A 14239-nucleotide genomic window follows, 5' to 3' on the forward strand; every position below is an offset into this window, starting at 1 on the left:
GGGAGCATTACTCCTGCTACTAGTTGTCAGACTGGATACTAGGCCTATACATTCAATTTTTATTTATTTTTTATTATTATTATTATTATTTTTTTAAACAACATTTTGATATGAAATTTGTGCAAATTTGCTTCATGCTTGAGCTATTATTACTCTGATTCGGGTTGCAAGTGAGAACTGGTTTTCAATTGACTTTCCTGGATAAATAAAGGTTCATTTTTATTTTATTTTTTAAATGTAAACACATGTTCAGATGATCTGCAGTCTTGCCAATTACAGCATCTCATTTTATCTGGTTGTGTCAGTTGGATGACTCCACTCCATAATCATGATACTGACATTTACCTTGATAGCAGAGTGGGGCTTCCTGGTGAGATATTACTGATTGCAGTGAATGGGCTGTTGATTGAAGATTACTTTAAGGTGGTGTGTAGAGGAGTTGTGTGACAACACACACACACATTGAGGCCACCAGCTCTCCTTTTAGCTCTGGTTTTTGCGCCACAACTTGTGTCAGAAGTGTTAGACTCATTTGCTCTTCACCAGCTGAAGCTAGTCAGTATAGTTTTTCAGGACCGCCTGAACTTGATGCTGCTGAAACAAGGAAGACTTTGAGATAAAGTCACCCTAACCCTTTATATTACTGTAAGCACGGTGCTCTATTGTGTTTCTGGATAACAACACAGCAGTTGTTTTATATTTGTAACATGGTCCCATAAAACACAATTGATCATGTCAGCATTGTGTTTTTTGTTGTATGTTGTTGACCCCCCCCCCCCTTAATATGTTAGTAGGCTAATTTCAACATTGCTTTGGTCTTGTTGGGTAAGGAGTAGTAGGCTACTAATCTTCCTCCATGCGTTATAGTTCTTTGTATTGTATATTCTCACTCTTCTTTATCATCTTTTTGATGTTGCGATTAAAAACATGAAACTATAATACATTCATTTTACTCTTTTTATTTATAATCATGGTCTTATTTCATATTAAAGCAATATGTTTTTAATCTTCTGAATTGTATGGAACTACAGATGTACTGTATGACATGAATCACAATGTAAGGGGGGGCGGAACTTGATCAGCTTTGCTTCCTTCAGCCCCTTCTCAAACTTGCACAGTATCATTATTGTTTTGTTTCTTGTTACATAGATTGTTTGTCTTTTGATGTGCTTGTTTGAGACAAATAAAAATCAAATCAAATCAAACATGTTTAAAAACAGTTCAGTTACCTGGTTGTGAATAACACATTTAATTTTGTAATATCCAGACCGGAAGTGCACCGCTTGTGTTGTATTGCCATTGACAATGGTAAGAGAGGGGAGCAGAAGGTAATCGAAAAGAAAGGAGGGATGCGGCGGAGGAGAGGAAGAAATTAGAGAGAGAGAGAGAGAGAGAGAGAGAGAGAGAGAGAGAGAGAGAGAGAGAGAGAGAGAGAGAGAGAGAGGCTCGTTGAATTAACCAACACAGCAGAGAGGAGGAGGAGAAGAAGGAGAAGAAGGGAGACAGAGGAGAGAGGCAGAGCTTCAACCAGCAGCATCTGAATCACGGCGCGTTTTGGTTTCACCGACGGCTCCTCCAGCAGCATCACCCCGCCTGCTGCGCATCGCTCCGCGGCTCCGCATCGCCACTGCCCCGCGGTCGGAGGAGACGTATTAACCTACCTACCTACCTACCTACCTACCGCATTTCAGCAAAGGTAAACAAACCCACACCTCTCTCTCAGCGGACATGGATATCTATCTACACCACCTCGGTGTCGGTCTCCCCCGTCCCTCCTTACATAACTATCGCGGCGGGAGGATGCGGGTTGTTTTCGGGGGGTGTTGTGTTGTGTTGTGTTGTGTTGTTGAGACCAGACCTGCTCACCCACGGGCTGCTGCTTGCGCCCTGAATGGGGGTCCCGCTTTACCCACTAGTGTTTTTGACGCAGTAGCGTGAGCGTGGGCTCGGACGCAGCCACAGTCACAGTCAGTGGGCTCACGGTCCTTTCAGGTGCCGTTATGAAACAACTTGTCTCCAAACTTAATTCAAATTATGACATTTTTTTTTATGTGACACACACACACACACACACACACACACACACACACACACACACACACACACACACACACACACACACCTTAGCCTATGGCTTCACGACGGCTTTAATAATTCACATTCATATTTATATAGACTAGCCTACATTTCAACTGGGGTGTTTTTTTTTTAACTCACTGTGTAAAACACACTGCAGCATGAAGAACTGTTAGTTTATTGAATTACAATGTTTCTTGTAGTATAATAAGCCAATTTATTGTGCATATTGTGTGTGTGTGTGTGTGTGTGTGAAACTCTGTTCCTAACAGAGTCATGTTAATGTGTTTACTGCTGGGAGCATCTCGGGATACTCTGCTGGAGTCAGCGTGGAGCCTGTGAACTCTGCTGGAGGCTCAGGTTTCTCATCATGTTGATGCTGAGGCTCATCTGGGGCCGTGAATCAGGGGCTTTGAGGTGGGGGTAGCTAGGTGGTGCTGCTGCTGATGATGGTGATGTTTCACAGCCTTAAGGTCCTGTTGGATGAGAGGGACCAAAGATAAATTGCTAGTAATGAATTTCAGCCCAATTAGAGGCTCAGCATGCGAGGATGTCAGTATTGTCTGTTACTGTGATGTGATTTTGAATTTATTCCACCGTCCCACTGAGGTAAATGCAGGGGGGGGGTGTGGTTTCAGACTTTTGGCGCCCACTGTATCTGTATTATGGCGATAACTGACACTAATAATAATAATGTATCTGTGCTGTGGCCTCTCCATCAGTTTTTATACGGCCTCTGATGACTACATTGGGTCTGCCGGGGTCTGTTTGGAGTTATTAAAGATGTAGTTCACATCTTCTTCAGTGCCGCGCTGTGGTGGTGAGATCATGTAGACTCCTCTCGTACTGTGATATCTCTTCTATAGTGCAGTACTCTGTTGAACCTATCACCCGATGTTATCACTTACTGTATGTAAACTTTAATTAGCAATACCAATGGAATATGATAGAAACATTACAATTACTATGTTAATGATAATAATGATAAAGTTTATTTGTATGGCACTTTGCAAATCAGAGATTACACAGTGCTTGACAGAGATAAAATAAGAAAAGAAACAAATAGATGATTATATTTAGTTCCATATTTGCAGGGCAATGCGATTATTGCAAAAATCAAAATAATTTTTTTTTTGAATCAATATTGAAATCATGATTATTCATTTTAGCATGTTATTCATTAAGCAGCTGGGATTGCCCCCGGTCTTAGCCAATGGATCGATTGATGGAATTTGTAATGCATAGTGCAGTGGACCAACATACTGAAAACTCAATATTTTTAGTAAAGTTTACAGTAGTTGCCACTTTCTGGTCATTAACTCATTCTAAGGAAATTAAAAGATTAAAAAGTGGCTTAATGATACAGAACATTTCTGAATGGACACTGTTGAGGATGATGCACGCTTATCTATGCTACGTTGTTAACATACCGTACACCACAAGCAAATCTGAAACGTTGAGAGCACATTAGCACAGTAACTAAAACTGTCAGCAACTGTGCTAAAAAAATCTAAACAATTAAAAATCGCTGACTATGTTAAATGTTCTGATCCGTCTGCTGGTGTCTGGTTGTGGTCTCACCAGTCTCCTCCTCTGAGTCTGGGTCTGGCTGGCAGCCGGCAGGTGGTGGGCCTGGGCGGGGCTCGAGGTTTGACCTGGGTGTCTCTATCTATCAGGAAGTCAGAGGAGACAAACTTCTTTTTTAAAATCTTTTTATGTTAAACTAAATATGAATGGAATGAAAAATGAATGAACACTGCAGGGGCGGAGTGATGTAATGCAGTGGTTCCCAACCTGGGGGGCGGGACCCCCCCAAGGGGGGCGCCAAAGATCCAGGGGGGGTTGCGATTCAAAGCCCTCTTGATTTTAAGGGGTTTAATAATTTTAATGTAATTAAAATGTTAAATAAATGAGTAGGCTAAGCATTTAATTCATATATGTGACAAAATCAACTAAATTCAAGGGCCACATTAAACATTTATTTGTGTATTTAAATAGATAAACAAATAAATTATAGGCCTATATCAATAGATGATTGAATATCAACAGTTTTAAAACATTAAATACATAATATACAGCAGGGCAATATCAGTCACAAAGATTTTGAAAAACAGCATGGAACAATGAGAAAAAAACCTGTGTAAAATTACAACATGTTCTTCAGAACTTGTACTTTTAAAAACACAATTATGTTTTTAAAAGTACAAGTTTTGAAGAAATATGTTGTAATCATACACAGGTTCTCCTGATTGTTTGTTCCATGCTGTTATTAAATTACTGAAATATAATAAAGTATTTCATGTAAAAGAAGTTATGATGTTCCTTATTTTATTTTATTTTACATCGGGGGGGGGGGGGGTCACCAAAGTTTTCAAGGATAGAAATATGGGTCCCTTAAGAAAAAGGTTGGGAACCACTGATGTAATGAATTGCCAAAGGACCATTTGGAGGCAAATAAGAGAATGAGTCACTCAGCTAAAGTAACATGGTAGCTGAACTCAGCTGTGTGTGTCTGTCATCTTGTGTCTCAGCTAGATGATGATGTTGTCTCAGGACAGAATCATTTCATCATAACAAATGGTGGTAATAACGGTGGGCCTTCGTCCTCCTGGCTCCTGCTCCTCCTCTGGGATGAAACTTGGTGATGAAACCCGTTTGGGAAGGGCATGGAGTCCATAAGCCTGTTCTGATGTAACTCTGACATAATGCAATCATGAATAATATTGGATTTCGAGGCCAGTGCTGATAATGATATTTGACATTTCAAAGAGAGTGTGAGTGAAGGAGGGACCCCAGCATCAATACTGGTCTTCTTTTCTCCTGATTTTTGGATGAGTTTATATTTCATAACAATATGTTGTCTTGCTGTGCGTAACATAAACACATGAGAGCAAATACAAAATTAAACTTGTCAGTGCTTTCTGATTGACAAACTGGTGACTAATAGTGACATGCTTTACATCCATAACTGGATATGTTATTATTTTATGTTATTTCTGTTATTATTAATTATTTCATGGATTTACACACACACACATACTGTATGCAATTTCTGGAGCACAAGCTCAAATGCTCCTCCCACCCCTCCCTCGCCCTCACCTTTACCCATAGACTGTAAAAAGAATGGACGTAGCACCCGTGACGTCACCCATTGGTTTTGGGGGAGTCTGTTTTGTGCCGCTACTACGGGGGTTTGAACTGCGCCATGTTGGATTTTGGATTTCTAATTGGCCAGAATTTTAACCTAATAACAGTAAAACCTTAAAACCGTAAATTCACCCCCCTCAGAGTGTGTGCGGGGGTAGAAACTATCGGTTGAGACCAAAAAAATAAAATGTACCAGGCTGTAAATATGTTTTTTTAAGCTGTAAAGTCGGCTATTTTAACATGGGGCTCAGTTGGAGTTGCTCCCTTCTGGAGCCAGCCCCCAGAGGAAGCCGAGGGGATTGTAGTTTTTTGAACGTGGAAGTGAGCTTCACTTCTCAGACCGACAACTGCCCCCTTGCCTTTACCTTTACTGTGTATTCAGCTAATGCAGAATACACAGTATTCTCAGACCTGTGAGTCAGCATGAGTGGTTCCCTCCAGCAGCTAATGCTAACAAGCTGAGAGTCAGTAGGCTACTGTTGCCTTTTGGAGAATATATGTGTGAAATGCTTTCTGGCTCAATGAGTCTGGGTCCTAGGAGCCTCTGGCGGCTCCTCTCCACATGAGCCAATGTTTAGGAAAAAGTCACATATTGTAGCTTTAAGTCATGAGCTTAAAATAATGAGGTTAAAGAGAAGAGTTGTCCCTCGGTCTTACAGCCACACAGTCTGCTCCTCGGCTGCTCTCTGTCTCTGTCTGTCATACCATTGCTGCTGTTGATCCTCCAGCAGACTCCATCCGTGCTTCAAACATGCTTTGAGGTGAAGGGGAACAGTAAAGCTTTCACTCGGACCTTCTTCACTCAGAGAAACGTCGTGCCAAGCTGGCTCAACAGCTCTTTGTCTTCTAATAAGGGGAGAGATCAGAGAGGTCAGTGTTTCCATCTGAGACAGATATGAGCCTCAGCATCCTGTCATGACTGCTGGACCTCTGACAGTCAGATGGATGTGGAGATATGGAGCTGGTGCTGACAGCTGATCCAGACCACGTCTGTAAAGGGAAATTTGAAATTCTGCAGCTTTTTTTTATGCCTCTGTGGTGACAGTCGCAGCTGAAGGCAAACTCTCTCCAGTTGTCCATCTGTCCCATTGTTAAGGTTACAGTATGTCAGTAAGGGTGCATATGGTGAGAGGTAAAATTAAAAAAAGATTGTCTCAGGTGTCACAGTTGTTCACCTGGTAGAGCGCTTCTGTCTTTGGCTGAGGTGTTGGCAGTGTCAGTGAGACGTCTGCTTAGGGCTGGGCGATAAAACGATAACGATATATATCGCGATATAACTTTACTCAATAGCAATATGAAACGTGGTCGATAGAAAGTCGATAGGTTTCATTCATTCATGTTTTGAAACAGCCAATGAAAACGAGAGTTGCGCCGCGCTGAACCACTGGCTGAGCCAGCAGGTTAGGTTGACACAGCACAGGAAGACTGTACACAGCACAACAACACGTAATGTTTGGGCTGCTGCAGCCTGGCGTCAGCAGCGGGGCATCGCCAGTAAAAAAGAGAGAGAGAATGAGTGTTGCCTTGAAAGAAAAAATGGAGGAGAACGAGTGACCGCGAAAAGACGTGGTACGTCATGTTTACATTAACCCAGATTGATTGAACTCTAATACAGTAGGTGTAAACAACCCTAAACTTTAACCACGGAGACAGCAGGCAGTCGGAGCGGCTCGCCGTCACACATCAAATGGAGCGCAGTCACGGCGTGGCCGCTCTGCTGCTGCTGCTGCTGCTGCTGCTGCTGCTGCTGCTGCTGCTGCTGCTGCTCACACCAGAGCGACACTGTTCAGCTGTGCCGACCTAAACACTGGCCACTTGCGAAGCAAACGCTAACCGCGGCGATTTCTCTTCCTATTTCTTTTTCAGCCGGGTTTAGGCTGAGAATGATCGCTAATTAGACGGGCCACGTCAGGTCCGGGTTTTAATTTTCACGTCCATTTATAACTGTAGCAGCAGCAGAGAGATGGAGCAGCTCCTGTATGGGGAGCCTGGCTCTAGTCTGACCTAACTCTTGGCGTGTTTCTGGATCCAAATATCTTGGCGTGTTTCTGGATCCAAATTTAAATTTTAAGAAACATGTCAAAAAAATGGTTAAAACCATAAAATACAATTTAGTTAATTTTAAACACATCAGAAATTGTCTCTCTCTGGATGCAGCCAAGATATTTATGCACGCCATGATTCTGTCCCGCATGTCATATTGTATCACCTGCTGGGGGCAGGCTGGTGAATCTACTTTGAGACCTCTGGAGTCTTTATACAAACAAACTTTAAAAACACTGGACAAAAAGCCAATTCGTTATCATCATTGTAGGATACTTGAGAAACATGAGTTATTGAGCTTTGAGAATTTTAGGTTATTCGCCAATTTGTGTATGGTCTATAAAATTTTAAATGGTTTGGCCCCACAGCCATTATGTGTTTTTGTCCATGCTCGCTCGTCAAATTCCATCAGATCCACTAGAATATCCTCCATACGAGATTGTACCATACCATTTCGCCGCACTGTAGCGGGGCAATCTGCTTTTTCTGTAAGAGCCACAAACCAGTGGAATACCTTACCTGACGCCGTAAGGAGCAGTAGCTCTCTCAGAGTTTTCAAATCTAACCTAAAAAATCTGTTAAAAGCTGCTCAGCTCTGCAACCACTAATTTGGTCCTTAGACTTCCTTTTGTGTGTGTGGGTGTGGGCGTGGGTGGGATGAGGGAGGTGGGGGGAGTTGCACGCAGACGTGTGTAGCCATGTTGCTGTGGTGTTTTATCCCTGTATACTGTTTAATCTGTCTTGTTACTGTGTTGTATTTTTGTGACCTGCCAAGGGACTACAGATGCAAATTAGCTTAAAGCTATAATCTGGTATAGTGCATCAAATGGCAACATTTATGTTTTAACTGTACATTGTCCCTTTTAAATAAATTAAAATTGAAATTGAACTCCTGTCTGATGTAATGTTAAAGTACGCCTGAACAGCGGAGGGATAATGTCTGTAAAAAGACCCAGTGCTGTTGTACTGTATATCAGCACTCATGTATGTCTCTTGTCCAATCAAATTATTTGGTTGAAACTAACTGTATATAATACCAGTTTTATTTATCTGAAACTGTTATTAGGCTACTCATTGCTTTTATATGTTAATCATTACATCTGAAATGTTCAATTTTTGACAAAAAATAAATATTTAAATCAGAAATAACCTTCTGGTATCTTCAAATCTCACTTGTGAGTATGATGGAACATTTAGGCTTGACAAAAACAGTGACTTGAGTCCTATCGTGATATATATCGATATCGACTGATATGAAAAAAATTGTCGTGATAGGATTTTTTCTCATATCGCCCAGCCCTACGTCTGCTGCTGTAGCTGCTTCTCTGACCTGCCACAGTGATGTGGAGAGAGGGTGGTTGTAATGTCCTTTATCTTACAATCATACAATACTCCTGAGTGAGTCAGTCTTTTTAACCAGCTGCAGTTGAAATCACAGCTCTGTCTTTTCTATGTGATGTTGCAGTAATAAAATCAGGACTTGACCATTGGCGGTGCAGCCACATAATATGTTTTTACCTGGTCTTGTTAAAGTCATTTTTTGACCATTTCATGCCTTAATCTGAAATAGACAGAAGAAGCCGGCAGGAAATAACACAGAGCAGCCAGCCGTCAGGTCAGCCCAGTTCATTTTGTTTGATCTTTCAGTCTTTTGTAAGAAATCGCCAGCAGTTCAGGAAATATTATGTTAATATGTGAATACAACCAAGTTGTAATAGAACAATAGAATTTAATATGATGTGCTGAATGTTGGATGGCCGACCAGTGGCGTAATTCTGTCACAGTCAGTTGTGTTTAAAGGGCTCGCCACACAGTTGTAGCCGTGCTGTACTGATCGGGCCTTATTTCAAATGTCAGGTTTACTGTAAAAATGCAAATAGAGAGAAATGAATACCAGAGTCACAAAATTAATCTGCAACAGTCATTCCTATAAATTTGGTTCAGTGGAATTGAAGCTTTTTCATGCTACAGTTTGTGGATGCTGACTCTAAAAGCTGCTGCTGTGTCTCAGTTTACCACAAGGTAGGGGTAATACGAGTGAAGATACGGTGCACGTTCAGTCCTGGGGGGATAAAGTAACTTAAACATCCATTTTTATCCTCTTCAGTCAGCACAAAGAGTCTGTCTCTCTGAGCTCTGCATAAATATGAAGGCTGATATTGAGGGGAAAATGTATCTCCATCAGCTGGGTCTCTTTCAGTAGCATGTGAATGTGATGCACATATGGATTCACATGCTTATGTGTATGTTTATGTCTGTATCATTATGTTGTAGAGATATTTTACACTTTACACTTTGATGAAGCTGAATCAAACTTAAATCCTAAAAGACAATGTCTTGAAACGTGATGTCAGTGTCGTCACACACAGAATGATTGAACTCCAATACTGTCTGACCTCAAATCTGTAATAACCCCACTCTGTGTAAATATAACCACCTACACTGTGGGAACCAGGCAGTGAGCCACAGCACACAGGCACTGAGCCAGATTGAAGCAGAACACTCATACCGACTAGACTTGCTCAATATTAACTATAATCCTCCAGTAACACGCACAAACGTTACATTGTGATAAGAATGAGAAAGTGAAACAAAAATGAGAGAATGATCTCTAACTCACAGCCCCTACAAACAACAGGCAGTGTGTGATTACAACCAGGTGGTCGGAGACTGTGTTGGAACTTTCACAAAGTGCGTGAGATTGATATAAGGAGGCCGATACATGACACAATAAAATGCAAAGTATTTTGAAAAGCTTCAACACAACTAATAATGTAATGCCATATATGAAGAGGAGCCACAGCAGAGCATTGGTGACTTTGTTAAGCCTGCGGCATGCAAGATGCAGGATTACCAAATCTGGGATGTGTGGCCCAAATACTTCAGCTGGTATAAACAGACATTATAGCTACAGAAAAACACAATGTGGAAATCCAAGCATCTTCAAACACGTCCCCTATCTTATTCGGAGTGTGCAGAGAGACAACTTGACCAAACCATTAAAAGGCTTCAGCATCTATAACAGGCTCCACAGTCATCCTGAGCAAAAAAAAAAAACAATCACTGAGTGATCATTGATCAACCAGTGAGGTCTGGCTGAAATCATGCTATCACTGCTGGAACCAATTGCCGAGCTGACAAAGGAAATCTGCTCATCCTCTGCATCTGCTGCTGATGTCATACCTCCTGTGATGGCTTTAAAACATCTCCTGGGCAAATGTGTTGCAACAGATCCTGATATGCACGACTAATGCCACAGTTGGACTTTTAAGACGATTTTAAGCCTGATTTCGCATTTTTGCCTCCCCCAACCAAGAACCTGGAGCCGATGATACAGGCGAACCAGCAGAGAAGGGCCGTGGTGACCCTCAGAAATGATTATCCACCTCTCAGAACCACTCGTCTCTTGGAGTGCGTAGCCACTAGTGGAAAACTAACAAGGATCGCTTTCCTAGCCTCATCAGAGCCGCATGAGCTTACCACTCTGCACCCAGTGTGGAGAGAGTACTTGTCCAGAAGATACAGCATAGGTAGAGGAAGTTCACAGATGGCTTCCAGAGATAGCTGTGGGTGATTTACTCCATTTTTTCTGTGACCCCATCTCTGTTGAGAGTGTTGAGGTTATCATGTTGGTATTTTGGTTTGTGCCAACGGATGTTGACATTGGTGAGCAATGCACAGACAGTGACTTCTTGATAAACACAGTCACTCCTCTGTTTTCTTGTTTTCAGAGTTGTTTTTTCTGATTGGGTGGATGTGAGGTAAAGAGGGAAGGACGAGGTGGTCAAGGAAGTGGGGTTTGTGTCGGACAGAGTGCTGGGTCACTCTCTGAACTGATCTCTTCTCTGGGACACTTGATGAATGAAGCCTTGACGGAAGGAGTGAACATGGTGGCCTCTGAAGAAGCTGTTGAGTTGTGGTCCAGGGTGCACCCTGACCTCATCCTACCCAGCAGCCCTCTGTGGCCTGAGGTCGGCTATAAATCAGCCCTGTCTGCTGCCAGGACAGGAAGTCAGAAGAGACGCTGATCACTACTGAGAGTCAGCACTGGATCACTTTCTCACTCTACTTAACATGCTTTCTGAAGGTCCTGTGTGTAAAATGAGGGAAAAACCTGTGACGTCTAGCGTTCAGATTCTAGATTGCAGCGCTTGCTTGCGCTCACCCCTCCCGTCAGCAAAGTGACGGTGGCCTCCGAGGACAAAAAAAACTTGTGCCTTGATGATCCATTCGCAAACTTTCAGGTTTAACTTGTCACTATTCTCTACCAACTAGCTACTAACTCACTCTCTCTGCTGTATCCTTCTACTTCTTTCCTTACGCCGTCTACTTTGTTGGTTTACTTATGCGTGTGAACTCTCTGGCTGGCTGGATTCTCCGTTGGGGCTGCCGTACAAATATGGCGATGCAAGATGGCGACACTCTCTAAAGCAAGACCCCTGCTATATGTATGTATAGAAGAGTAATTACAAGGCTACGAAAACCGACTCACAACACAGCTGTGGACCCGGTCCGGATCAAGTCCAGAGCTGCAACCAGCCGTTGTTTCTGGAACGCAACACACACCAGGGCTGAATGCCACTCGTCAAAACAGCAGTTCCCATTATTTCTTGTGCCGAACCCCACACAAAGGTTGATGCACCAGTGCTTGCCGCCATGCTGCGCCTCTTCACACCACCGCTCTATTTCCAAGTGGGCCAAGTAAGCAGACATGGCTGTTATTATAACTCTTCCAAGACCACATTATTGCTTGATTATCAAATAATTGGTCCAAGCATACTTGAAGCAGGTAAAAACAGTGACTGATTACATTTCTGTAGTAGAGTAAATTCAACATATATTCAGTACAATCTACAGTAGTATCTAGTGATGGAGAGGATCAGCTCTGATCATAATGGCCTTTACAGGTACAGGTGGAGTTGAGGGAGAGAGGAACCTGTTGTCATGTGTCAGCTCAGGTCTGCACTCATGTGACGGATCAGAGTGGGTGTATGAGTGTTACAGCAGTCACTTGATGTAAATGGTCCTCTGTTTAACAGGGCGAGAAGTGAAAGAGGGACTCATAAGCCCACTATTGTTCCCTAATGATCAAACACACACACACATGCACACACACACAAGCACACACACGCACAGAGAATGGATGTGTTTGTGTGGTGATGAAGTCAGACACAGTGTGCATGAAGTCATCCTGCTGTCCGTCCCCTCTCGTTAGTGGAGGAGACACTAATGGCTGGTCGAGGGTGCAGATCTTTATCTGTCCCCGGGGCCGGGGTCTAGGTCCTGGAGGTCCTGGAGGTCCTGTACTGGCTCAGGACTCACCATCCTGCCCCATACCCTCCATAAAGTATGTGATCTCAAATATTCTCCAGCCACAGTAATTGTGTTTTTCTTCCTGAACTCTTGCTGAGGTCAGTGGCAGCTGTTACATGGTGAACACAGAGGTGTGGACTTAGCCTGGGGTGCTAATTAGCTGCTTGATTGGCCCGTTGGTCTAGACTTATTTTGTTTTCTATGATTCATGTATGGATCTAGTTCTTTTTGTTTGAGAGTTTTTAATGAACTTAATTGGCCAAGTGCACCGCGTTCAATATTTTTTAATGGCTAAAATGTGTTTGTGTCTAGCTGCTTGAGTTGATTGGTTGGCTCGGTGTTTGTGCTCGTCTCCTCCATGTCGGCAGCACCAGCTTTGCTCATGCGGCTTTGCTTTAAGTGAACACAGGGGGGCGGAGTCACGCGACTTACACAGCATATTTTTTATTTTTTATCCAAGCGGACAGCACAGGGAAAGTAATAACTGAAATAACCAACATGAGTAAGATTATGTTGGTTAGAGGGTCTAAATGTCAGTATGGGTATATTTGTAATGCATTCTATCGATCAATCAATCTGTCTGTCTGTCTATCTATCTATCTATCTATCTATCTATCTATCTATCTATCTATCTATCTATCTATCTATCTATCTATCTATCTATCTATCTATCTATCTATCTATCTATCTATCTATCTATCTATCTATCTATCTATCTATCTATCTTTCTGCCTCCTGGAACACCGGACCACACCACATTTACAGTAAACAGCACAACAACACCTAGGTGCTCAGATGGCTGGACTTACAGTATATTGGCTTTTGAAACAATGGTGGCACTAGACAGCAAAACCAGCAGTATGAAACTAGTAAGGACACTTGTCGTCTACTTTGCTCCAGGTGTAAGATGGAGGAACTCCTTACAGTTGAATTCTGGATCAGAGGTGAAGCTGAGGTTTCTGGTCGCTGGCTCAGGTGAAGTCAAGGAGAAAATCATTTTGTGAGAGTTTTCTTCTGAGCCTCACAACCCACAACTACAAATTCAGGTGTGTGATGATACCCACAGACATTTCTACAGGGTCTCACCACCGTCTGAACTGGATCAGTCAGAAAGAGCTGAAGGTCAGACTCAGGTCAAGCAGCACTGTGCTGATACTCAGCCGCCTCTTGACTCAGCAGCACCTATCAATAATAGATTAGAAGGTCCAGAACAAGGTAGGCTCAGTGCCATGCGACTCCACAGTACATCTCTCAGTCTGGTCTTCTCCGCAGAGCAGCATGAAATGAGGAGGACTGAGTCTAAACTGGAGTGCTGGTGGTGGTGGTTGATGTTACAGCTGATGTGACTCATCTCACACACAGACCAAGCTATAAAATACGAAATACATAACGCAGACGGACGGAGCAACATGAAATCTGGTGTTTGTGAGTCACTATGTGTGAAAAAGACTGAGATGTAAAGGACAGTGTTAAGCAGCTCTGAGCGGTGTGGCAGCCAGACTCGTAGGAATCCTCTCTCTGTCTCCAGGCTTTACAGTAATACTTTAAACAGAGGTGGGGGACGAAGTGTAGAGGTGACTTCTAACAAAGACACATATATATATATATATATATAACACCAGTACAGATCAGGCTCTAAATCACTCTGACATTTGCAGCG

The 14239-nt window shown here is 42.7% G+C and overlaps 1 protein-coding gene across 1 annotated transcript in view; it reads left to right on the forward strand.

Moving 5' to 3' along the window:
- The first annotated feature begins 1672 nt into the window (after window positions 1-1672).
- Window positions 1673-14239, forward strand: part of cntn2 (contactin 2) — a 40095-nt gene continuing 27528 nt past the window's right edge. Inside the window, exon 1 of the mRNA XM_085776600.1 lies at window positions 1673-1696. The gene's annotated coding sequence lies outside the window, so the exon portion shown is untranslated. The remainder of the gene's footprint in view (window positions 1697-14239) is intronic.

The sequence above is a fragment of the Trachurus japonicus genome, chromosome 5 (genome assembly GCF_045865225.1).
Source record: "Trachurus japonicus isolate A0001 chromosome 5, Traja_1.0".
Lineage (NCBI taxonomy): Eukaryota > Metazoa > Chordata > Actinopteri > Carangiformes > Carangidae > Trachurus > Trachurus japonicus.